At 40.8% G+C, this 26095-nt stretch overlaps 1 long non-coding RNA gene across 1 annotated transcript in view; it reads right to left on the reverse strand.

Moving 5' to 3' along the window:
* Positions 1-18914, reverse strand: part of LOC135316895 (uncharacterized) — a 42631-nt gene extending 23717 nt beyond the window's left edge. Inside the window, exons 1-2 of the long non-coding RNA XR_010376101.1 lie at positions 18799-18914; positions 10827-10916 (exon numbers count right to left, since the gene is read on the reverse strand). This is a non-coding gene — a long non-coding RNA (uncharacterized LOC135316895). The remainder of the gene's footprint in view (positions 1-10826; positions 10917-18798) is intronic.
* Between the last annotated feature and the right edge of the window lie 7181 nt (positions 18915-26095).

Raw genomic sequence — 26095 nt, forward strand, 5'->3', positions numbered from 1 at the left:
ACCACTCTGGAAAGTATGCACAGACTCCATATTTTATTTTCATTGTGCATTCTGGTATTAAGCAGACAATCACGCTGAGCCACAGGCAACTAGAGTTGAGACTATGGACAGAGAGGAGCAGGAGGAATGACAGTCTTCAACCTGCTTGGTGCTCCATGTACTTAAAATATATATCTTGCAAGAGTCATGCAAGATGATTTGCTCAGCTTGCCAAAGAGAGGCTGCAATAGAGCCAGGAACGGAGCCTGTTTCTCTCAGTCTCCCTCCAGTATTTTAACAGTACCCTTCTAGTCCAGTTTTTGCACAATTCCAGTTTACTAATTCTGAAAAACAATGGCAGGTAGATGCAAAAATCAAATGAAATTACAAGTTATACTGATATCAACAGAGATGTCTGCCTTTGTTCCAGCAATGCGTTATAACCAACTCTTCACTTGTTATCCAAAAGCATGTTTTCTGCAGGCTTGCAGAAATGAGAGCAACATAAGAGCAAACAGTAATTCAAACTACTGATGTAAAGTGCTCCCTGCGTTTATTGATACTTGATCACCTGATACTTAGTTGTATGGTTGACCGTAATGTAATAAGGATACAAATAAGAAAAAATAATATATTTGTCTAAGGATGCTTAAATGCATCTGTTACCTCACAAACTTAATTACAGTTGTTTGAAAAACTAGTTACTGAAATACTTAAGAATATTTCCACACTACCGTGTCTCTCAAATAGCTTGACTAGATCATCAGTTCTGCCGTTTCAGGTAGTTAGTAAATGCAACCTAAAAACTATACGAACAGTACACCAATTCTGCCCTCACTTGTGTTATATCCACTGTGCTCCTGCCAAGACGGTGAGCTCTGTGCATTCTTCTGCTAAGACCTTTGCAGGACATCAGAGCAGTGGCAGAATACCTGCCACATACACAGCCATCATGTGCTTAAACAGCAAGGTAGAGGCAGCAGTTGAAAATTTGGGTAAGCATCCCACAGAAATACAATACTAGAGCTCCAGTGCTATTTTGTTCTTTCCTCCAACACAGTTCTCACTGAACAGTAAATCATCCTAATGAATTCATCAGATAAATGGTCATTAGTTAATCAAAGTACAACCCAATCCTTATGGCAGTTCACAGGAAAAAAGTAACAAGAATGCAAAGGGCTTAAAGATTAATAACAATAAAAAATTGAATTAAAATGCTTGCAAGAGAAATCTCTCTAAGCAATCTTCATTTTGGTCTGCTCCAGCAAATTCATTTTTTAAAACTGGCTATTAAAATATAAAACACCCTGTGAAATATTTTCATCGTCTCCTCACAGTCCCTTTCTGAATTTGTGCCAGCAGAACTATTAGCAGTTATTGAAGCTGAGACAGCCAAGATGAAATTCTCCAGAGAACAAGACGAGAGACACCTTTCTGCCCTCAACCCATCAACTCTAATGAATGATAGGCACAGTGCATGACAGGGACTGAAATAGGAGACTGTGACAAAGACAGGCTCAGGAGTGCTTCAGAATAATTCATTCAGTTGCATTTGGCAGCAGCAGGTCATAATATTTTTTGTGTAGCTATGCTGTCAGTGAAAAAAAAAAACACAAACCAAACCACAGAAGGGCATTTGCATCCTGCTTCCATTTCAGTAAGAAAGAAAAGAATAGTGAGTTAATCAAATGTTTAAGTTAAATTCTTCCTCCTGCTTCCCACTGCCCGTAAGCACACAGGGCAGTATGCGACCAATGCATGGCCTGAACAGGGAGCATGGACTAATTAGCAATGGATTGATTACAGCTGCTACTTCTCCTCTTTCCCTCACATTGAAGGTCCATTATAGAAAAACCCAAGGCTTTATTAATTGGCTGTGTTTGGAGTCTTTAATTGTCTCCGTGCTGAAAGAAGGGTTGGAAACGGCATTGCCCTTCAAGAGAAGATAGGGAGTGGCAAGAAACTAGGAGAGATATCAAGTCCTGAGGTGGAAATCAGACTCCTAGAAGCAAAATTGCAACCCCAGATGCCATCCCATGGGTGTCACCTCGTTTTACAGACAGTGACTCTCCGTCTGTGCTTTATCTGCTGAAATCAATGCCCCTGGGAGCCCAACGTCTGCGTGTCCACATGGGTTCACAGGCACAAGGACTTGTCACAGTGGGGCAGGGCTCCATTAAAGCAGCACGTAGTCCCAGCCTGAATTCAAGAAAGCCACATACCGTGGTTGGTAGAGGACTTCTGCAAGGTGCTGCCACAAGGGGTGGTGGGGGCAGACAGTACTGGCATGTTCAAAAGAAATTAGATCTAGAAATGGACCCTAAAAGCAGGGGTACACTTTAACATCCCTAACACAGCCTCTCTGGATGGCCAGGAGCCTGAGGAGAGGAGACTGCAGGAGACCAGGCTCCCAGCCCAAGCCCTGGGCCCATGACTCCCACCAAACCTGGCAGGGCATTTCCTATGTTGTTTGGGTTCTTCTCCTTCTGTCTCCAATGGATTCAAGCTAACAGGAATGCACCAAAATGCGTATTTCATGATGCCCAGTGCAGATGCTACACAAATTCTCTGCAGTTTAACTCCAGTAACCAAAGCTTTCATCTAGGATATGGGAAAAAAGATCATTCTATTCAATGATTTAAATGAGTTCAAACTTCTACTCCCCACTCCTTGCTTGTCACTAATATAGAAGCCATTCCAGAAGACAGACAACTTTACCTGCTCCTCCTTTGGAAACACCAGCACAGAGAAATGAAGTAAGCATCACGCTAGAGTTAAACAGAGCACTCGTCCTACTCTAAGGCTTGTTTAGGCACATTTTAATATTATAATGAACAGTCATTATACAAGAGGTATGTTTTTTGCAGCAGGGACTGGTACAGCCAGTGGGCTGTGTGGGGACTTTCTTTAAAGATGGAAGATGCACCTTTGAATTCCCACCAGGGGATTTAACTTCTGTCCATCACGTCACAGATGACTGCACTGAACACTGAGCTTACCACTGGGGAGGAGGAAAGACGCTTCCTCTGGTGGCATTATACAACCATGACTCCTTGCTCTACTTAGAATAAAAATGGGCACAGGCACCTATTTTCAGGAGTTTTGTTCAGGGATTCCCCAGAGGAGAAAGGAACTTTTCTGAGGCAGAGGACAGTCTGGCTCAGCAGGCTGTTTGCCAGCCTTCTGTGTGGGGTTGTCTGGGATCCCCGTCCTCTGCACGGAGGTGGTCACCATTCGAACCGAGTGCTGGTGACCATTTTAGGAGCTCAGCACCTAACGCTCTTCCAGGACATGGTGCCCAGTCCAAGCTGTGACCACCCGATAGCGACAGCTAACAGCAAATCCTTCCTTCAGCACAGTAAGACACTGACTGGGACAATGTGCAACCTCCTTGCTTTGTTCTAGGTAAAAAGATAAATGACAATGAATCACAACAGGTTCTATTCTGCCTAGGAATTTGAATTCTATGTCCTACACAGACTGCTACCAAAAAGCACTAATGAATTTGAGCTAATAAAACAAAATCACCTGAATATGAAAATATGGCAAATTTGGGCTCACAATGTATTGCACACAATGTATGCCAGGCAAAAATACCCAAAAAGAATGCAAGTAATAAATATGCTTCAAGAAAACCAGCTTTAATATATTAGATTATGTTATTGAAACCTGAAAAAAAACCCAGCGTGCCAGTAAGATACTTATCTTTGTCTTTCAATGTGCTTACATGGGATGAAACAGAGACCTTTTAAGAAATCCATATTTATCAGTAAATGCCAGTGTTTACCTGTCAGCTACAGTTGCCAGATCTCACCACTGGCTTTAGTGGGAGACACAGTATGAATGTCAGTAGCCGTTGGAGCTGAAGTACATCTGTAAAAACAGGATAGCTCTCATTTTATTAATTGCGTCATATAATTGGCTGAGGAAAACTTTAAAATGGCACACAAAAATGTTACTGCTGATGGACAGTTAGCTTGGAAATGCCAACAGCATTTCTGGTCTGACATGGGGATACTATGAGGGGTTTGACCCATGGTTTTCATGTAGATGGGCAAAGTTTAGTACGTGTTTTTCCTATACTGAACATAATGAATGAGAAAAGATGAGTGGTCACCAGACACTATGAGATGAGTTTTTGAACTTTCAAAGGCTCCTGCAAACCACAAAGTTCGCATGTTCACTCATTAATAAGAAAACAATATTCCTCAGACTTGTGAGTTACCAGAAATTTGACGCTTTAGACAGACGTGAAAAGCAATTTTGAAACCTTCTTATAATTATGCTTCAAACTAAGCATTGCGTAGGATATATAACCCCACATACAAGTAGGCCTGCCTTCTCTAGATTGATTTGATCTAATCAAAAAATGGAATATTGAGAAACTGATTAGCAAAAGCATATGTTTAGTTCAGGATCAATGCATTATTCCTCCCAGGTTGCTCGGGTACTTGTTGAGCTTCTGTCTGTGCTCTGTCCAGGAAACTGTGAAAAGCTGCAACATATAATTAGGATAGTGGAAAATACTTAGAGCTAATCTGACAATTTTGTATCCTTACAATGACTGAATAAGAGTCAGTTCAGAAATGCATAGGTATCTGAGGTAAAATAAGGTTGTCTTACACAGCAGGAAGCATGTTCTCCTACTACCGTACCATCAGTTCCCACAACCCATTCATAGTCATTCATATTAACCTTTGTTTTTCACAGTAGCCAGGAAAGCTGAAGTCTTGTATCGGCCTGTCAATAAAGAGTAAAGACCTGGTTCCACTGAAGTCAGTAGCAAAATCTGTGTTGCTTTTATAAGGGTTCCTAGTAAAGAAATAATACAAAATAAGGCTATCATCAGTTAACTGAAGCACAAATATTCCTGTTGGAAAACTGATCAGGTGAATGCAGGAAGCAGTTTATATTTTTAGCTAACGTTTCACACCTATAATAGAAACCCAGTTAGGTCTGAATCATGATAGTGTTTAAGAATTAGAAATTTGCCTGCAGTACACACTGTGAGAAAATGACTGGCTCAGTTTCATTCCCCCAGCTGGGCCAGGGTTTGGCATCACATGCAGCTGTGTGCCAGAGACAGTGCACAGACTACTCCAGACTGAAAGAAACCTCCAGGGATGCTCTAATTCATAAGAGTCACGGAAACACAGTGACCACCTGATTTTCCTCTCTGACACAGATATTTACTTTCCAAAAGACAGATAGCTATTTCCATCTTAGAAGGAATTACTAATCCAGCTCTTCTATGTTAGAGATTCTAACTGAAGAGTAGAGTATATAGGCAACTGACTCCCTAACTCCTTTCAGAAGGGGATAAACTCCTTACTGCTACATGCCTGGAAGCAAATACTAGGCTCTCCCACAGCAAGCTAACTTCCATACAGTCTAAACCACAGGCAGGTTCAGTAGAAAATAAAAGCAGAAAGCACCAGTACTACCCAGTAGATTAGGCTCCTATCTTTAATGAAACTATTAACACAAAAAACCAACAGAAATAAAATGGTTGCAATATTATGAAGGGAAAAGAATGTTTAATAGTTTCAGATTATTTAATGCCAGATTATTATTTTCACCCAGTAATCAAACAGGGTATACGAAATATCACAACTGCATTTTATGAAGCTAGAATCCAATGCTTTTCAAACTAAGGTTACCTTGGAATCAAATCATAAGTTTCCAGCAAACCTAAAATAAACTTACTAATTTTATGTCATTCTGTTTTTTAACTTCAGTTCAGCATAGATTCCCTCAAAACAGGGATGAGGGCTTTACCTGAAAAGCTTGCCCTGAACCTTTGAACCCATGCATAAACTGAAAACCAGAAGAGTCCCTGCCTTGGCTGGGAACAAATGGCACAGGCTGCCTGGGCTCACAGTGGGTCCTAATTCTTCAATGAAGGTGGGTAGAACAGGAATATGTGGAAATGCTTGGTAAATAATTACCTTTCTGTAAAAATTATTGCTCTTTCCAAACTAGCCATTTCCCTCACACAGATGGTATTTCCCATGAAGCAGGTAAGAAACTTTTCTGAACCTGGAGGGATACCTTATTCTACAAGAAGCCTTCCTGATTTCAGGGGGAATATTTGCAGAGCAGGGAGGTGCTCAAGGAAGAAAGTCAAATGTGATCCTCAGCAAAACAAAGATAAATGTTTCCAAGCGTGTGTGCATATCACTGAGTGTAGTGAGATACAGCAATCGCTGTGACTGGCTACCCAAACAGCTTGGTCAAGTTAGCTCACCTGGAGCCAGACGACAGGTACAGTTCAGTTTAAGATGAAGCCACTTAAGTTTAGGCACTTGCATGTAAATGTATTCATATGAGCAAGGATCTGAAGCAGCCATTGGAGTCTGTGGAGACCCAAAGCTTGATTCAGCTTCCCAAACACCATCCTTTTTGCAAAGCCTTGCTATTGAGATCTCCCTGGGTGGCTGGTAAATATAGCAGGCACAGGACCTGCCAGAGATGCCCTCTCCTCCAGGGCAGCCACTGGAGGCCAGCAGGATAACTAGGGCACCTCACCTATGTTTAGGCAACTGCACCAAGCCCTTCGTTCACATGTAAAAAACTGTATGGCTGTATCTAAATGTAGGTGTTTTAGTCTGGAGCTGTTTAAGACCGATTAGGACCTACCCATGGTACCTCTGCACTGGAGGTACACTCCTGCCGTTCCTTCTTCCGTGTGCATATAGGACATAAGAAATGAAAAGTAAAACTGTTTCTGTGCTACAGGTAGTGACATCTGTGCATGTGGTATGACACATCTCTGTCACTGTTTTAGCTTTCACAGGCATACTAACTTTGGGGAGAAGAAACAACAGTCTTAATTCAGGAAACTTAACAATAATGACAGGCTCTTTTTATGTATATATCACTTTTTTTTTCCCAGAAGATACATTAACAGGTATCCACAACGTGGATGCAAGTTAGTCATCCCCTGATAAACACATCCTTTTACTTTTCAATACCTAGCATTTTAAAAGGCTTTACCAGTCTAACAGCATTTCTATAGGCAGAAAACAATACAAAGCTATTTAATACACAAAACTGAAATAATTATCTCATTTTGTTTATTGATTTCTCAGGATACTTTGAGGCCTGCAGGGAACTTGCATAAGAAATTCTGATGAATGTGTTTGGTCATTCTTCTCTCAGAAACAAACCAGCATAAATAAAATATATAGCAAAGTAGTCTCTCTCTGCTGCATGACACATGGGCAAAAATGGCATAAATCATCTTTAAGATGTCCATGGGGAAAGTGTTTTCAGAGCTCTGTTTCCCTATCAGTTTACAAACAAGAGTTTAATCTTTGCACGTCAAAGGTAACAAGTAGGACACGGGAAAGGTTTATTAAAAGTCACAATTAGTTTGCTTCAGAACGGAACAGTAACCTGCTCCTTGGAAACCTGTCGAATGAAGGCCCAGCTGTTTCATTTCAAGCCTAAACGTAGTGTACCTGAACAGGGCATTAACTCTTCCGTTTACGCTCAATGCATTTGCGGCTTGTTGTTGCATCAGAGCAGAGCCTACATTCCCAGCCTTAGTGTCCCCAGATGTCTTTTACTTATAAACTGAAATCTGAATTTTATCAGTGCCTAGTACTTGGTTTAGAGACAATTACACCATCTAATGTCTTTTTTTTCCTAAATTACTCCTGTGTAGTCTCAACCTTAATCAACCTGCACGCTGATATGATTTGTATCTTGTAAACTGTCAGAGGACTGATGTTTTACTGTGGATGTGATGACTGCAATGAATGTGTGACTCATTACCACATCTTTTATTGATAGGGCTGGGGGCTACACTGCAGGACATCAGCAGAGAAGGAAAGATGATTTGCAAATTAAACTCTGTGCAAAGAATAGCATCTTGTGGGATGCTATGGCCATGAATTAGCTGCCTCTCAAGGGGGTTGGTCTTTTAGGATCACGTTCTCACTGGCGTAGCATTTTTCACTCTTCAGTGCGATTTCTTTCTTAGTCACAGTCTGTTCTCTTTCTCTTTGTCCAGCCATATTCTCATTGCTGTATGCCAAAATGAAGCCACTTAAATACTAAACACACAGTGGTAGGCAGTTCACTATTCGTCTCTCCTCAAGAGCCCTCTCACATATAGTCAGTCAATGCAGAAGTAAATCACTGCTCCTGAATCTCTCTTCTCCAAACACCTAGATATCCTGATTTTCTCACCTATTTTGTTTTTCTCTCCCAGCTTTCTAAACCAAACCAACATCCAGGCACTGCCTCTGGCCAAACTCTCATATAACAGATATTGCTCTCCTTCTGTGAAATACAAATAAACAAACCCACAGCTTGATGAAGACCAAGGGTTTGATGAAGTCCACACATTTATCCTGAAGTAACAAGATCTTTCTGAGCTCCCCATAAAGCTGGTCTCCCTTACATTTCCACACACCAAACCAGCAATGAATGAACAGAGAGATGTAGACCTACAGTTTAATTTGGCAACCTACAATTATCTCAGGTGAGGCTTCATGCAGACTCTCTAAGAGAAAGGGTTGCAGGTAATTTTAAAATATTCATGCTCTCTCCCCACATTGAGTGGCGCAGGGACTGTGGGATAGTTGGGAGTCAATTAGAGAAGTTGCTTTCTGTGCTTTGGCTAAAAAGAGTTATTTATGAGAGATTTTGTCAGGAGCTGCTTCAGCAGCATGTGAGAGAGAAAGTAAATTGGGGGGAAGAGGGGATGGGAAAGAAGAACTGGAGGCTGCTCTTACAAACACTGTGTTTACTGAGCCAAGGGAGAAAAAATGGGAGTAATTGGAGAGTGTTACGACCTTTCCTCCAGAAACGAGAAGAGTGAGGACAGAGAATTGTCCAGGACAGCTGGGAAAGCACCTTTATTAAAGATAAACCATAACTTCATATGTAACAATTTTATCATGGGCTACAGCTGCAGCAGAACAAACATTCTTACTAATCTGCTGGGAAGACACAAAGAGATGTATGACTGCAGACCTGTTGCAGTTTCTCTTTGTTTTGCTCTCTCCAGTTACCATCCATTTTGTTTACTCTTTCATTGACATATGGCAAATCCAAATCAGGGTACAGTTAGCATATCTTTCACTAACTGGTCATAGATAACTTCTTGGGGAGAGTGAGAGAGATACGATTTCAATAACGATAAAGACACCAAACTGAAAATATTTTTTCCTTCATTAATTTTTCTTTGTTATCTTGGCAATTTTTGCAGTCAATGACTGCCGCTCGCTCTTTGCCATGATAATCATGTTCCTATTTATACATCTACGTCTTCCTACCTGGGATTAAGAAATATTAGCTAAAAATCTACCTAAACTAGTTTTAACATTACTGGGAGGAGAACGTCCAACATATAAATGTGTCAATATCTCTGGGTTTGTGCATTCTTTGCAAATATATACATATATATATTTGCAGGCTGCAGGGAGGGGAGGGTTTTAAAAGTCTCAAACCAATGAGTATTCCTCTAGAAGGGAATGAAGTCGGTAGCTTGCTGCAGATAAACACCCCTGTGTTTCAGAAATATGTGCTGGCAGCGCTGTGAAGTAACTTGTTCTTCAAGTCCCTTTCCAGTGACAGGTGGGACTGCTACCACTTTTCTTAATCTGTGATGGCCAACACTAGTTGTTGGCAACAAGAGAGATCTGCACATCTGCGTATTTCAAATCCAACAAGAAACTATCAAATATTTAACATCTGGCTTTGAAGCACAAGTAATCTGTCACTTCAAAAGTTATTTTTCTGTTAAAGGGGTAACAAGTATTTTTGCTCATAGTCACCAGAGCTCTATTGTTTCCCAAAAAATACTTACAAAATCAGGGCTTGTGCTAAATTTGTTCTGTACCACCTCTTACACTAAATAGCAATACTGAACTTGTGGCAAACTACTCTGGACTGAAACTTAAAGATAATACAAATCTACTTAATGCTTCTGACCATTTAAATTAGATGGTTAATATTAAATTTCAGTGTGATGAGTATTTTGAGACCAGACAAGGATTAGAGATGAAATAAGTACAAAAAGCTCTTGTAGAGCCAAAGGCAATTTTCGGGACTCTTTGGTGTCACCGTATACGCTACTGCTTTAGAAAGACCAGACATGACCTTACCTAGGAAGGGTCTTCTTTCACTTACAGAAAATGGTCCCTCAGGTCCCATCTTGCAATTGCTTTAACCGGAATAAATTATACTAGTCAAAACCAATTGCACTGTCCTCAGCTTCACCCTCTGCTTACAAAGCAATGAACACTGTCTGGCTGCATCTTTTTCTTCCTCACAACTGTGATAAAGACACACAGTTCTTTAAAAATGACAATATTGAATTTTTCCTTCTTTTAATTGTTTATTGATTATTTGATCTTCGGGTTACCAATACACTTAATTTTTTATTAGCATACTTTTGAAAAGTTGTGAGGAACTTAGCGTAGCTGACCTTATGCTGCATAGATGGAGTCTAGACAAATTAAAAAAATACTTTGCCAGTATATACTAATCTCCAGAAAATATCACAAACCACCTCAGCTAAAAAATAAGCATACGGAATGTCTCCAGTAACCGAGTTTCTAGTAACATGCAGAGAACTCCAAAGTCTATATCTAAAAAGCAGAATGAGCAAGTTTTTTGCAGAGGTGCCCATGTGGGGAAAAAAAAAAAAAAAGAAGGAGGCAGAGAAGACATTATTTAACATCAATTATTTTATCTATGCCTGAATGAGCACACAGAGTTAACCACCCAAGACCATCACTAGTTTTAAGTATGTGCTGACATCACTGCTCAGTCTGTTCAGTGTGTTGCTACAATTGGCTTGATTTTGAAAACAAAAAGTGTTTGCAGGGTACCTGTAGCAGCTGTGGCCGAGTTAACTGCTCATCGAAGTAGTGGCACAACAAAGACTCTCTTCCACGACAATGAGACACTATCCATGACTTCTGTAAAATTAAAAACAGAAGTGAAAAATGTGGCTCTGAGGAATCTCTAAGGCATTTCCTGCTGAAAGAGCTATTCTAATAAAGACTATCTTCCTATCAGTTGAGGGTATGTGGCAGATTAAACATATGTTTCAGAAACACACCGGGACCCCACAGAAACCCAACCAGCCTATAAATAACATGCAACCTTCTATTTTTTTCTGATGCTGCTAAAGTACCTCTCTGTAAAAGCTTCCTACAGAACTATTATTTTAACCTACATAGGGTTTTTACTGCTGTTAGCTTCCACAAACACTGCACAAAGAAAGAACAAACCCATTACACTCTTTTTTTTATGCTTTTGTCCTCTGATGAGCTTAGGGAGGGGAAAAAAGAGAAATATCTCCCACAGGCAGCAAGTATACCTAATAAGTGTGCTTGTGTTCCTCTAACAGGAACAATTCATTCTCAGTTTTAATGATAGTTACTTCTTATGTGCCCTGTTATTCTCACAATTTTATAATAGATTTCAACACTGACAGCAATGTGACCACCAGCCCTTACCAGTGTACAAAACCCATGTGTGAGAAAACTTAAGTTATTCCACAGCTTCCGTTGCTGAATGGCATCACATTGAGCCATGTTTTATTCATCACCTGCAAGCCTGACTTTTAAAAAAAATTTCTTCCCTGCTGTTTAAAACAGCAAAAAGAGCCTTTATGCCAGACATTTGCTCTATAAACTGTAGCTCTGGGGCAGACTTTGGCCTGAAGTAAAACAAGAGCATCTTCATGGAAGTCAGTGCAGACGCTGCAGCAGAAGGCTGCTGCAAACCCGTATTCAGAAACAGGATGATAACATCAGCTGCTTTCTGCCACAGAAGATGCAACTTTTCTTACCAGAGTAGAATTTTTTTCTGGAGAACATGCTGCAATTTTTATGGTTAGTGATCTCTACACCCACATTCATTTCATCTTGTACCCTATACTCCCATATGGCTGCATAGGCTTGGGTTTCCTGCTTGGGTTTTCTTCTTATGAATGCATCCAAAGGCTTCTGTGGCAAGGGTTTTGTTGCAGAAAACTCCCTTTGTCATCATCAGTACAAGTTATTTTGTTAAATGTACTGTGGTAGGTCAAACAGCAAATATGGACTTTGTACAATTTTGTGATAAAGCACTGAGAAACACAACAGTGAGAGACAACAGCTCCTCTCTACCAGGCTGAACAGCCAAGGATGGATCTCTGATCTGAGGATGTAGCTAAGCACCTAAATATGTCTTAAGCGGTCACAGCTGCATCCCACTTGTCTCTCAAGGCTTGCTAATGGTGTAATTGTTATTTAGATTACTGCTGTCCTATGTGTGCAATAAATCCATACCTTTGCAATCATGCCTGCCATGCCTATTCAGTTGTATAGGCAAAGACTAAGGAAGACGGACACAAGATGTGCTTTTGATGCATCTGTACAACAAATAACTGTGTCTAAGGGTGAGAAGACAGGGAAGTGGGGAAGACTTACTTTGATCCTTTGTTGTTTCTGTGTGCGTGTATTGTGTGAAAGTCACGGCCTATTGATTACAACCTATGAGAAGAACTGACATTTAAGGATGAAAAATTATTCTATGCAAATTTTCATATTCACCACTGAGGATGTATCAAGGACAAAAATAAATTGTGCCTAATTACTACCTGCAGAGCCATGGCTGTGCATCTTATCTAAGTTAATAGCAGCCACAGATGGACAATCAAGAATAAAATTTGGCCAGCAGTCAGGATGAGAACCTGTGGAGAAGCTATGTTTACCACATCACAGGCAATACAGTACGGTTAAAAACAGCAGCCTTCATCAATAATTTAGCTAGCAGGCAGATTCAATTCTGCATCAGAAAGCTCCAACAAGAAAAATCAAATTCATACTCTTTATTCTGGCGTTCAATGATGCTTACTGCTTTATTAGAAATGGCAATGGGAAAGTGTTTCCCCTCTTTCATCTCACACTCATGAATGTGTCTTTCATTAGGAATAAACTGGAACAGCCACCAGCTGGTAACAAATTTCTGGTCATTAGTGCTGACTAGGTCTGAATTTTAAACCAAGAATTTACTTAGCATTTTCAGTTCCAACATAATTTTGGAACAAACCCTGCGTCATATCCATAAAGCTGAAAGTATGTAGCTCTCTTGGGTTTAATGCTAGGTTTTTTGTTTATTTTCTGGAGATGCTCCTCTATTGGCACCATGAATAGTCGGCCCCAGCAAGCTCTACTAACAAAGTTGTGAAGTGGTTTGGTCTACCAAGGAAAACCAAACTCCCTTGCCAGCACTTTTTAGACTATCTATCTCAATCAAGTACCACATAACTTGCTGAAAGAAACAACAGCCATATAGCCACTGCTGTTGGCGGCATGGGGGTACACAGTGCTGGACATGGTGACATTCATGGAGACCCTTACAAGGCTGGCAGACTTGGTTTTGGAGCAATATAGTCACACAGGCACCATGCTGTAGCACTGACAAAGTTGGCGTGGGGTCTGGATATGTTAGAGAGGACAGATGCAAAGTTAGCTCCATTGCAGCAATATTTCATTCATATTCCAGCTCTTGCATTTGACCTTTTTTTCTTTCCCTTTATGCTGTTACATCTTATGGCTTGCTGAGTGACAAACTAAGGGCTGGGGTTTTTAAGTGATTACAGTAAGAGGAAGTCAGCAACATAGTTAGCCATCATCAGTGTAACTTTTTATTTACAAGAATACTCAAACAGAAAAAAAAATTTCAAGGTTTCTGCTTTCATCTTTCCTCCCTCACATAAGTAACATGGAGCTGACTAAGTACTCTTCCCCTATAAATAACACTGCTCCTTGCACCCTGTCCAGCACACTTATTTTAACTTTCCCATTTCCAGGTCCAAAGCAGATGATACACAATGTCTCCACTCTGCTGGCTGCAAGAACCCGAAAAATAGTAACTAATTCAGCTTCTTCCTTCATCTGAGAATTGCCTTGGAGCAGTGCGTGATTTGAGGGCCTTACCCTTGCAGAGAGGCAAAGTCAGGGGAAAGACTTCCATTGTACCTGATTAGAGCCCCTCTTGGGTTACTGAAAACTATTCACCAAAGTGTTAAGCAGTGAATAATGTACAACAGTCAGGCTGCTCATCAGCAGCTTCAGAGGAGCAGTCCATCACCAAACAGCTTCCCTGATGTGATTAGCGCTGATTAGGCACCTCCCCAAGCTTCGGCAGCTCGCTGCTTCAGCCCCAGGATGGGGTCTCTCTCTCTTCTTCTCCAACCCTGCGCTTCAGGATGCTGTTGCCAGGGCAACATCTTCTACTGAGGTTTTAGGTTCAAATTCCAACATTTACCTGTTTCATGTTCATAACTCCTTGTTATTTTCCATTCCTTTACTCTTCTTTCAGTAGGCTTCTCCCCACAAACCCATCTGATAGATATTTACCAAACATCAAGGTGAACTGGACATGACCATGAGTGAGGAGACTGTTTTTCTAAAGCAAGGAGAGCTGTAGAAAATTATTTCAGTCATCAACAAAACTTCAGCCTATTCATCTCATGTCTGGTGCTCAGTACCTCAAACTCCATCACTCCCACCCTTACAGCTGGTCCCAACAACACTGGGTTATTTTGTGCTCTTTGTGGCACCAGGACAGTCCAGACACACACTGGATTTTAACACAAGCACAGTGATTACCTGCATGATAAACAGAACAAATTTTTTTTCTTTGGTAATTTTGTATGGTCACAGTGGTGTACAACATCCTATATTCTGTAAGATGACAGGCCTTCATCATGTCATTTTTTGACAGAAACACTTTCTGACTTTCCTGAAAGTCAGGTGGACTGAACACTAAAAGGAGTTTTCCCACTCTTGCAGTCTGGTACCTCAACACCACACAGCTTTACAAAAATTAATACAGATGCTACACAATATGCATTGTGGGTTTTTTCCCCTTTATCATTTAGTGTTATTCTCTCATCCACATACCTTGTCTTGCCAAAAATAGTACCTAGACCAAACTCATCCACACACATCACTTACATTTCCAAGCTGCCTTGTACTGCCTCTGCTTGGGGCAGAAATATATAATGAGATAACCTACTCTGTCAAGCAATTAACACATCTTAAATGGTCAAACTGCATCTGAAACCTGCTTATTCTAAAGGAGGCTGGTTCCTGACCCTAAGTAAATAATTCACACCTGCTAACAGAACTATAATTGCAGCCTAGTAGCTCTGAAAGTGCTCATTACAGAATGGATCTGAGGCTTATTCTTGAGCCCAGAGGCAATCACATTTATTACGTTTTGCAGTTGGCAATCACAGACACAAGAATTAAAATCTGCTTTGAAGAAAAACCCATTCCAGCTTCACCTGTTTATCTTGGAGATCAAATTTTTAAAGAGGAAGGAAGAGCAATGACAGAAGTGAGACATCTGCTTTGGGCATGTTTCAGACTCGGGAACCACAGTGATGGAGCAGTTCAGAATAGTATCATGCTGTTCAATTAAGGAGGGGAAGAAAAGAAAGTGCCCACAGTTTTTAAAATGTCATGACATTCTTGTACAGAAAGAAAAGTAAGAACAGGATGTCCAGAAAGGTCTCTGTTTTCACTTTCAGGCAAAATTACAGCAGACCTCACAAATTTAGACAACTAAATATTTAGTTAAATTGCTGATCAAAGTTTCTACCAAAGGCTGAAAAGGACAGGAAGGTGGGTTTTGTCTTGTCCCTTTATGATGCATAAATTTCAGCCCTGCTTAAATACATTTTAGAAAAAGCATTACATTGTGAACCTGGTAAATGGAGGCTTTTCTTGATTGGTAGAGTACTCTATTCCCCAGTGGCACTGGCTGCCTTTTGGCATTGAATTTCTAAGCCATCCTTTATCGCAGTGTATATCCATGAAAGCATTCAGTGGTGCAGACAATAACAAAGCACAAACAAAGGGTGTTTGTATTTTAAGCCATACATAGTAAATACAGAAAAGACGACCTTAAACTACTTATCACAGTGGGAAATGGCAAGGAACAATATCCAGGTTTACTTGTTTGAAATTTTTGTTTAGGGAATTGTTTGCCTGGGGAAAGAGGTGGGGGAGAATCCAGTGTTGCCTGGTCACTGGCTGGCCTTATTTTGGTTTATTTGAAGGGTGACACACAGCACAGTGAGCCAGCTGTTGTTTGCATTCAGAAAACACAAAATCCCCACTGTAGTTTTTAAAAATATAAATGTTGCAGGAGCTAAGACTGCACAGTGAAGGCTATTTCTCTTAAGCCTTTAGAAAGCTCTAAGAAAAAAGTGCCTAAGTTATCCTTTTCCTCTGTGAAAGCCCATGTAGTTGCTCTGAGCGCAGCTGGTGAAGGCAACCCGCCTCCCCACCCCTGCCCCATGTCTGGCCAGCACCATCAAGATGGAGCATCACTCACAAATAACTAAGCAGGATTGTATCAAAGAAATAATGGACATCGTTACCAGGTTTTGCCTGTTATGGTTATAATCCCCAGGACCTCACAGTCAGGGGATGAGTCCTTCAAAGAGTGTTTTTCCTTTGGATTTCTATAAGAAAGGAATTATTTCACTCCATTTTGGTTTCCTTAGCACCTGAACCGATCAGGAGAATAAATGCTGTTTCCTCTCAGAGCCTGCCCACTTGCACAGCACACTCCTGGCAAGTTGCCCCTGGGGTTTCGTTACAGAAGGGGACCCAAAGGGAAAAAATGGGGAAAGTGGGATTTCTGAAGACAGATGATCTCTCTGTGTCTTCCACTCGAGAAGAAAAAAACAGATAATGGTAAGAAGGAGAAGGAAAAAAAAAAAGAAGAGGCAAAATCAGTGCTCGGAGGAAAAAGGATATGGTGAAGGCTGGGACTTGCAGAAGAGAGGGCTGAATTTTGCACAGGGCTAAAAGTAGGAGCTATGAACACCCACATGCTGAGCAGGGAGCTGCCTGGATGGACAACAAGGCCTCAAAGGAGACTGAATTCTCCTCTGCTGCCAGCAGCCTAACTCTCTCCTGGAAGGAGGCATCAGCCTGGCCTACAAGGGAGGGGGCTGCCCCCACCTCCAAACATGCTCTTTCCGCTTGCTTGGAGCACCAAATCCAGTTCCATGGTTGTCTGAGGAGATTTCTTCCTGCTTCTCCAACTATGCAATGGAAATTTCAACAAGGCTGTATGGTTGTGATCTTCCCAGCCTGCTTGTTCCACTTTATATAATTTTTCTTAATAGGTGTTGGCCCAACTGTTGGAGAGAGTAATCTGGGTAATAGGCTAGTGATTACACCAGTCACCCAGCTCCAATTTCTAGTCCACAGGCCAACAAATACCTCAGGAAGAAAACAAACAAACAAAAAAAACCACTTTAAAACACCACTTGTTTCTCGGCTGGGGAGGACTGGGTCCAAAAGAAAGGACCAAAACCAAAAATTCCTCATGCTGTTCTCAGACTAGAGAGGAGGATCTGCCCTACAGAGAGGGCTTATCCCAGATAATTGTGGCAACTTGCAGAAAAGCTGCAGGTTCTTCCAGAACAAGGATCCAGAAACTTTCTGGTTTGCTGTAGCCGGTGGCACAAGAGGCAAAGGATCTGTTTTCAGAGTTGCCATCTGCTTGACAGCAAGCATAAACTAAAAGACAGGTCCCCCAAATCCCAGAATCCTAGGAAGGAAGGTATGTACTCTTCAGTGCTTTCTAACAATGCTCTTCCACATGCTCATATCTACATTCTCTACAGCTTAGAGGTAGGGAGGGCACCCACATTTTCCCTCCCAGGAATCGGAGTAAGGTCACACCAATACCCAAAGCTCCCAGACCAAAAAAAATATCCCTTTTTTTCATGCCATTGCAGAATGGCATGATTTAAGTGCCAAACTTCAGAAGACAATTCAAAAATACAAATAGCAATTAAAAACTGAAAAGCAGAGCTTTGTCTACCCCAAATGTGAATGCCAAGTCCAGTTTGACACCAAACTCTTCCTATTGAAGGAAGCCTGAGCTTCTAAATCAGGACAGAGAATTTTACTAGGTAACAGGGTACCTGAAAGTTAAGTTTTCCAGTCCCTGACTTCCTTTGTAGATTGAGCATTTAGGTCGCTGTGGTGCTCTGTGGAAGCAAGTCAGCAGACACATATGCATACAGGGTGAATCACTCTGCAGCAGACGTGTGGTCTCTCCAAAGCACCTCACAGGGTGTCAGGAAGGGATATTTCTTATCACCAACACCCGCATCAGATTTTTCTGTGACTTTGTAAATGAACACTGAATTTGCTGAAAACCGTAATGGGTGTAAGAGTTATCATGAAGTGAAGGCTGGGCAGAGGGAGAGTTATTACAAAGTGAAGCAACAGGTACAAGCAGCAGCCAGACAATCACAATTACAATTATACAACAGGCTATCAATTATTTTCCCTTGCTAGCAACAATCTCTTGACTACTTTAACAAATTGTAGCGAAAATGTCGAGACTAACTTGTTTCTAACTTGGAGAATGCAAACACCGTCTCCCACCGGGGTGAGGAGGGCTGAAAAAGGATGGACATGGCAGCGTTACCAAATTATTCAAAACAGTGCCATCTACCGGGGCCAGCTGTGGGATGGAGCCGCTCCCAAAGGTCTGGTGTTAGTTGGTTTTTGTTCCTGTTCGTGATTAACTTCGTTGTTTTGATAGAAGAGGCAACAGCTGATGAATGATAAAGTTTTTAGAAGTACCCTTTGCATTTCATTAAAATGTCTTACAAAATATTTTCTAAAGGTCAAACTGCTCCGTACGGTGCTCGGTTTCTTTAGATTTTTTTGAATCATGAAGGAGACAAGGGATTTATTTTTTTTTAATGGATACTCTCCAGTGCAATAAAAGCTCAATCAGTAAAGCACTTAAGCAAATGCTCACCTTTAAGCATCTAAGTGGCTTCTCTGATGGTGGCGGAAATAATTGCATTTCCTCAAAGTCCTGTAGAGCAAGGCGTGAGATCAGGGTAAAAAAAGAAAAAGAACATGCTTATAGAAGTATCTGTCTCCTATTTACCAAAGAATCACCCAAATGTATTCTAGATTCAGAATTGTGCATGAAAAAAAAGCAATGAGAAGAGTGTAGGAAGCAAGAATTTAGTTTTTAGTTGAAGAAATTACATATTGTAAAATCACTTTACTTCTTGAATTAGAACTAATAGAAAATTGATCATTTAAAGTCATTAGTGAGTTAATATTCAGCAGCACAAAAATTCTTATATTACCTTTTAAAATTATTTATAGACGTTACAGAACTGATGCTTATAACCTCAAACTCTTCCTGGTCTGTTTAATATACTAAAAATCTTTCTCTACCTGTGTGTCTAAGAGCACTGAGAACAATAATAATGTTAATTTTACAATATTTATACAAGCTCTCATTTTACACTCGAGAAACTTGGACACAGAGAGTGCCTAAAGCTATAATTTAAGCTGAGCTTATCAATTGTGTGACCACCCAGAGCTACCTACAGAGTCTGCCTCAGATATAAAAGACATTTTTCTTATCACTTTATGAACTGTACAAAGAAGCTGAACAGGGAATAATTTTCAAAAGAAAAATAAAAGGCCTCTTGTGAAATTATCATGCTGAGCTTTTTAAAGAAATATATTTTTTGAAAAACTTATAATTAAATTGTGGAGTTCGGTGCTATATATTTTTAGGGATATCAAAAGTATAAAAATATGTTCCAAAAGGATTATCTAAATTCATGGACGATAACTCCATCAAAGAGCTATAATGCTATACTCTTGTTTTTCAGAACTGGCATTTTTGTAGTCTTATGTATATTCAAAGCGCATTTTCAATCAGCTCCTGTGTTTGAGTGTGAGTGCTCAGCACCACCACAAATCTATCCCTAGGTCTTTCATACTGTTCTCCAGGCAATGTGATACACATCATTAGTGGCCAACTGTGATCATCTTGTCTTGCAGCTTACTGCCCTTACTGCTGCATCTACAGAAAGGTTCTGAGCACCGATGTGCAGTGTGATGGCCTCTGTAGGCAGCTGGCGAGTCTCAGAAGAACCACTCAGCTCCTTCAGAGCAGTGAAAGTTACTTAAATCCCTTGTATCCAGTTTTTGCCAGCACATTTGCCTAAAGCCCACTAGGATGGTATTCCCTTAAATGTTGGTGATCCCTCAAACATCTAGTCCAACAGAGAGTATCGGAGCACGCTTCTCGGAGAAGCTTTGTGCTTCAAAGGGAAACTATTGTTTTGGAAGGAAAAAAACTCTAAAACTAAATAGCCTTAGGTTGGTTGATTCAGAACCTGATGAGTGACTACAGCTGTCATGGAAAACTTTACAAAGTGAGAGAAATAAGGAGCATCTAATATCCACCCTTGGTGTGAGCAGGCCCACAAACACCTATTTCCAGCCACACAAGAGCCACCCGACAGCACTTGCTATCTGTACCAGACGCAGCAGGTCCTGGTGCAGCATTGCTGTCTCTAGGATCAGAAGCTTTCATCTCATAATCAAGTTCCCACATCAGTTCTGCCAGCATCCTGTGTCAGTGATTTAACAGCTTGTTAAGGAGGAAAGCAGTGGGGACGTAAACACAAAAGGCTAAATTTAATGACAAAATAATGGGACATGAAAAGCAGCCCCATGGTTGTGAAGGTATCTGTACTGATCTTCCAAAAGCGGAGCAGGACTGCAAGCACCAGAAGACTCTGGCAGGAAAGCAGATAGAGACAGACAAGCTTTGGAGACCAGCCAGTCTTCCTTATTGGAAGAAAAAAAAAACCAACTCATTTCAGCCTTGGAGAATGTCGTCGTTCCTGTGGTTTGCTACCACTGCTGAGTGACACTAGCAGAGCTGGATAAGTGACCGGCTGACATGGGAGGTAATACAAAATTAGGTTTTACCATGAGAGTAAGTGAACACGAAGTGAGAATAGTGGCCCACTAACTGGAATATCTCTGAGTGCTTACGGGACACTACTCAGCGGACCTTTTGGCTGCTTGCTCCCCAAGCAAAGTGCACAGGTTTGAATCCTTTCCTTGCTAGAGTTTGGTGTCTTTTTCCCTGGGAAGGGAAAACCAAGTCCAGCTGAGAAAGTAGCAAGGAATAAGTTGAATTTAGAGAGGAAAATGGGATTATGATTCTTTTAGTTTTATTTTTTATTTTACATGTGAAGTGCATGATATTGTACTTTATCTCCTTCTGAACTAAACCATGGACAGGAATACCTTTTCCTGGAAAGCAAGCATGATGGGGAGTCCTGAGGCATGCTTCAGTCTTACACAACATACACATATACATGTACATATTTGTGTATATGCCTATACACATACACGTGTATGCCTGTATTTTGAGCCCAATAAGTATATCTGACACTACCTCTTAGCATTAATGGATTGTCTTTGGAACAAAGGGACAAGATTTTCATTTGTTTCTGGGATTAGTTCTTGCAATGTGCAACACAGCTACAACTGACTCTTTAACATGAGGAAAATGACACTACTGTACAGCTACACTCTCCCTGCTAAATGTAATCCCATGTATTTTTATGCCTGTCACAAATAGATGGGATTATTAATGGGAGTCTCCCATATGCAGGAATCAAATATTTTATTATGTCTTCAAAGACAAGTGGGTCTGTCACTGATGTCCTAAAGCTTTCTGAATGCAATGCCTGGTTAGCTCCCTACCAGCTCTCAGCTGCTCCACTCCCAGTGCAGAGGACTGAAATCCTAATGGTCATTTTTAGATCCCCAGGCTCAGGAGAGTACTGAACAATTTCCAGCCCAATGCTGCGGGACAGTGAAGCTGAATAGATCTTAGGGAGCCCAGCCAAGGAGCAAGCACAAGCCTGATGTAGCCCCCGGCCCAGTCTTGCAGGTCCACCTCTGGCATGGAGGTAGGATGCAGGATGGCGGCCAGGGCATGTGGAAGTTGCTGGGGTACTGCAGACTGCCCTCCTCCCACAGTAGTTCCTGCAAGTAAACCATGCCCTGAGTGCCAGCCTGTATTTGCTGGGCCAGGAATCACTCTCTGGTTCTCTCTTATTTATAAATATATTGCTTCTGTACTCCCTCTGCACTAGATCGTGAGTGGGCCTACAATCAAAACAAAATAAACATAGCAACAAAAACCGCTTACAGATTTAGCATCACATATTCACTGTGATATATTGCTGATTCCTGGTCCTTTCAGCAGCCCACAGCTGTATTTCCTTCTTGCAGACACCAGGGATAGCAGAAGGGATCTGGTGAGTGCCCAGGTCGCTGAGATGGGGTCAGGCAAGAGCTGGAGCCCTGTGATTTGATGTAGGCAGAATGCTTCCTCCTGGGTCAGCCCTCCTGAAAGTGCTCCAGCCCACTGCTACCTGCTTGCTGACATATGGTAGATGCTAGAAACACACTGGCAGTCTTCATAAGGCAGTGCTGGCTGTCTTTGCATGCTGAAAAAGGAAACAAGTAGTATATAGTACACAACCTTACTGTACAGCAACTAATTCCAAGTATTTGTCCCTATAAAAATGCTGGTGGAAGCCCTGCCAACACCACTCACTTAAATAGAGGAGACAATTTGCTTCTAATTTCGAGGGGGTGTTAACATAGAAAAATCTTCATTTCTGACCCACTTTTGCACTCGTTGTATCACAATGTGCTCACACGTCTGACAAGTGTGAGAAGGCTCCTCATATGAGTGTTTCCTGGCCTTACTTTCTGAATTAGATTTCCTAAGTGCCGGCTGCCAGCTGGTAAATGAGAAGATAAACCAGTCCCTAGTTCCCACATACGCTATTCTGGGACAGCAGCTTCGGGTGCTAAGTCTTGAGATTGGTTCCCTGCAGATCTTGGAGATGATGGAGGGGTTTTAATATATTTTATATCTATAACTATCACACATAATTGCATTAACTTGTCAGAGCTATTGCCTACATGCGTTGGGATGTATCCACTGTCTCTGCACACTAAGGAGGTGGCTGGGTTATATTCACGGAGTCCTTCAAGCGAGTCGGATGCTAATTTAGCGTATTTCCAAGATGTCAGCCCATGGCTGACAGCTATGACCCACAGGAGATTTCTGCCCTTCTGGAGAGGCAGCTGGAGGCCAGACTGGGATGTCCAAGGTGCTTAGACTTCTATGCATAGGCAACTAAATCCACATAACCTTTATGCTATGCTAGCCCCAGATAGCCCATCCCCACACCCCAGGAACAGCTGGGTGTTGTACAGCCCCTCCAAAGCTTCACCACCAACCACAAAACTCCCTGGAGCCAGCAGAAGCTGCCACCTTTGAACAGCCATGCCAGCCTTAGCGAGTCACTGGAAATCTGTGTAAATGAGTCCCAGAATTCATTACAATCCAGTTCATTACAAGGTTTACAGCAGAGCCAGGACTAGGAGAGCACAACGAGCACAGCTAAAAAATCATTCACATGACAGAGAAGATAAAGGAGTAGCTGCAGTTATGTAGAGGTATTTCTCTGTGGTTTAAAAATATGAATACTTTTTAATAGAAAGGTGTGATTATTGGTAGTGTTCAGCAGGCTACTTACAAAGAAAGATTAATTAAAACTCACAGTTAGGCTACGCATGAAAGGAAAAAATTTAATAGCTTCTTTAGAGAAAAAAATCTGGTTTACCCTCAAACTTTTGGCCCCAAAACAACAAAGCACTTACACAAATGCTTGACTTCAACCATATGCTGGAGTTTCCAGAATCAGTGAAATAAAAAATAATGGGATTTCAGAGTGTTCTGAATCAGCCACATACTTAATTTCCCTGCTGAATCCTATTTCAATTATATTTCATCATAAAATAGGAAGGTCCCAGGGACAGTTTTTAACTGCTTTTGGTATTTCTGAACAAATATCTGGAATCAGCCATCTTGTAAAATATGGATTTGCAGAATTCCCTAAACTGTGTGGTCAGTAAAAGTCACAAACCTTCTGATACAATAAAATCACAGTTCAACATGCTGGCAAACTCCAGGTCCAGTGTTTGGAGTAGAACAGTATTACCTGTATTGTTTAGGTTAGGATTTTTTAATGGTTTATTTGAGCTAAGAGATTCTGTTTTCCTTCAATTAACTTAGAAAATCTGTGTAGCTAACTGTATGGGAAGGGTGCAAAAGATATAGTCAGGCTTATGTAAAACCTGGAAATGAGCAGAGATACATGTAAAGAGCAAGCAGATTATATAACTATTTTAATTTACCAATTTTTAAGTTAGGCATATATGCCAGTACTCACCTTGTAACTACCAGTTAGTGCTAGAGTAGAAAGAATAAAATTAATTTTGAACCTAATGAAAATCACCTTCAGAGTGTGACCATTTAGCCACCAAACCCCAGGAATGGCCATGGCTCATCAGTTGAATGCCATGTCATTAAAGTACAACTCAAAAATGTTTAGAGGCATTCTTACATGTGAAAACACCACGCCTGAAGAAACAGTGCTGTCAGGTAGGTCACCCAGCAGTTTAATGTTCAGAACCTGGAGATGTGGGCAGGAACTCCAATCTCAGATCTCCACTATCACATTATAAAAATGATTGATATTCCACAAGTTGCACTTTGAACATTATGTGCAAAGATAGCCTCAAGAATTCAAAGCTTAGACAAGAATCATCATGTGTTGATTGATGGCCCTGTGTCACTCTGGTTTATGGGTTATGACCACTGGAGACTTCAAAATGAACTAAGCCAAACATAACAGCATCCTTTGCTCAGTGAAGCAAGGATGCAGGACTCAGAAACCAAACTGTTCTGTCAAAAAATAAAATATTTAGCTAAAAAAACTGTCAGACTTTCAACATTTTTGACAGCTTCTATACTCAATGCATGCAGAAGCGAGTCTGATGAATGCAGACAAAGCATCCAGAATATTTATTTGACATTAAACATCCCTAATCTGGTATATTATCCTTAAATAATTCACATATCTCTTTTATGTAGGTCCCTCTCTCTCAGATGTTCTATAGAAGAAACATATTCATTCAACCAAACAAAAATAAACTACTCCTCTTATATGGGGTACCATTAGAAGCTGTCCTTACATACAGTACAAAAGTATGGTAATATGTTAATGACACTGATGAACAGCATATATTAACTGAAAAATAGCTGTCTTTTAAGTATACAAATATCAAGTGTGTTCATCCTGTAAAAAAAAAAGATTCCAACTGAGATTTAATGGTCAGTAGTGACATCCTAAGACACTTTTTTCAAGACAATTAGAAAAGGATGAACTTTCTTGAAAGGTAAGAAATTTCTAATAACTTGGAAACCATGCTGTCATTCTTTTGTCATTCATACAGTTTAGGTGAAAACACAAACACCTGACTGGCCATTTTTTTTTATTCCTATAGCATTCACGCTTCATTCATAAGTTTGACTTTAAACTCTACTTTTCTTGTTGGGAAAAACTGACAGCAAGATCCTGTCCTTCTGCCTTGCCGGTGACAGGTACAATCACGTACCTCAGCATCCCAGGGAACAAAGCTGGAGTTACAGGAACACAAAGTATGACACAAAGTACACAGAGAACCAGACCCTCATGTGCCTCCTTGACAATCTCTGGCTAAGAGGATTGTCCTCTATGAGACATGCTGTTAAGTAGAGTGGGAAAAGTACCTGTTTAGTGCAGAATTTTCAGATGCTTGTAAGATTTTTTAAATCCTTACACATTACAATAGTTTTGAATACTCCACCATCACAACCTAGCTCTTCTCCCATTAAATGAATAGATGTATTACCCTACATTTTTATGGAAGCAGGATTAGCCATGCACTTTAGAAGTAAGGCTATTTATGTAGGGTTTTTTTCAAACCTTCTATTCAACATTTGGTTAGACAATAAAGATTTAGACTAAAGAATTTTCTTTGTTTCTACATATACATATGTTTCTTCATATATAGGTCACTATTGCTCATATATGGACTTGTGGATGAGATTACTTAGAATGTACAGTTCTGAGCCCATTTTATTGGTAGGCACAGGAGAGTCTGGATCTAGCTTGCCTAACTTCAGGAACTTGAAAAGGTGCCTATATTAGGAGCCTATTTGCTTTTGCTGCCCCAGTTGTCAATGAAGAGAGGTAGATGTCCACCAAGGCAATTCAGCTGCATCTAAGACTGCTGATACCATGCATATGCAGTTTTACACACGCAAAGGGAGACCTGACATCTGGCAAAGCAACGAGTTGCTACTAAAATGTGGA

This window comes from Phalacrocorax carbo, chromosome 1 (genome assembly GCF_963921805.1).
Source record: "Phalacrocorax carbo chromosome 1, bPhaCar2.1, whole genome shotgun sequence".
In the NCBI taxonomy this organism is placed as follows: domain Eukaryota; kingdom Metazoa; phylum Chordata; class Aves; order Suliformes; family Phalacrocoracidae; genus Phalacrocorax; species Phalacrocorax carbo.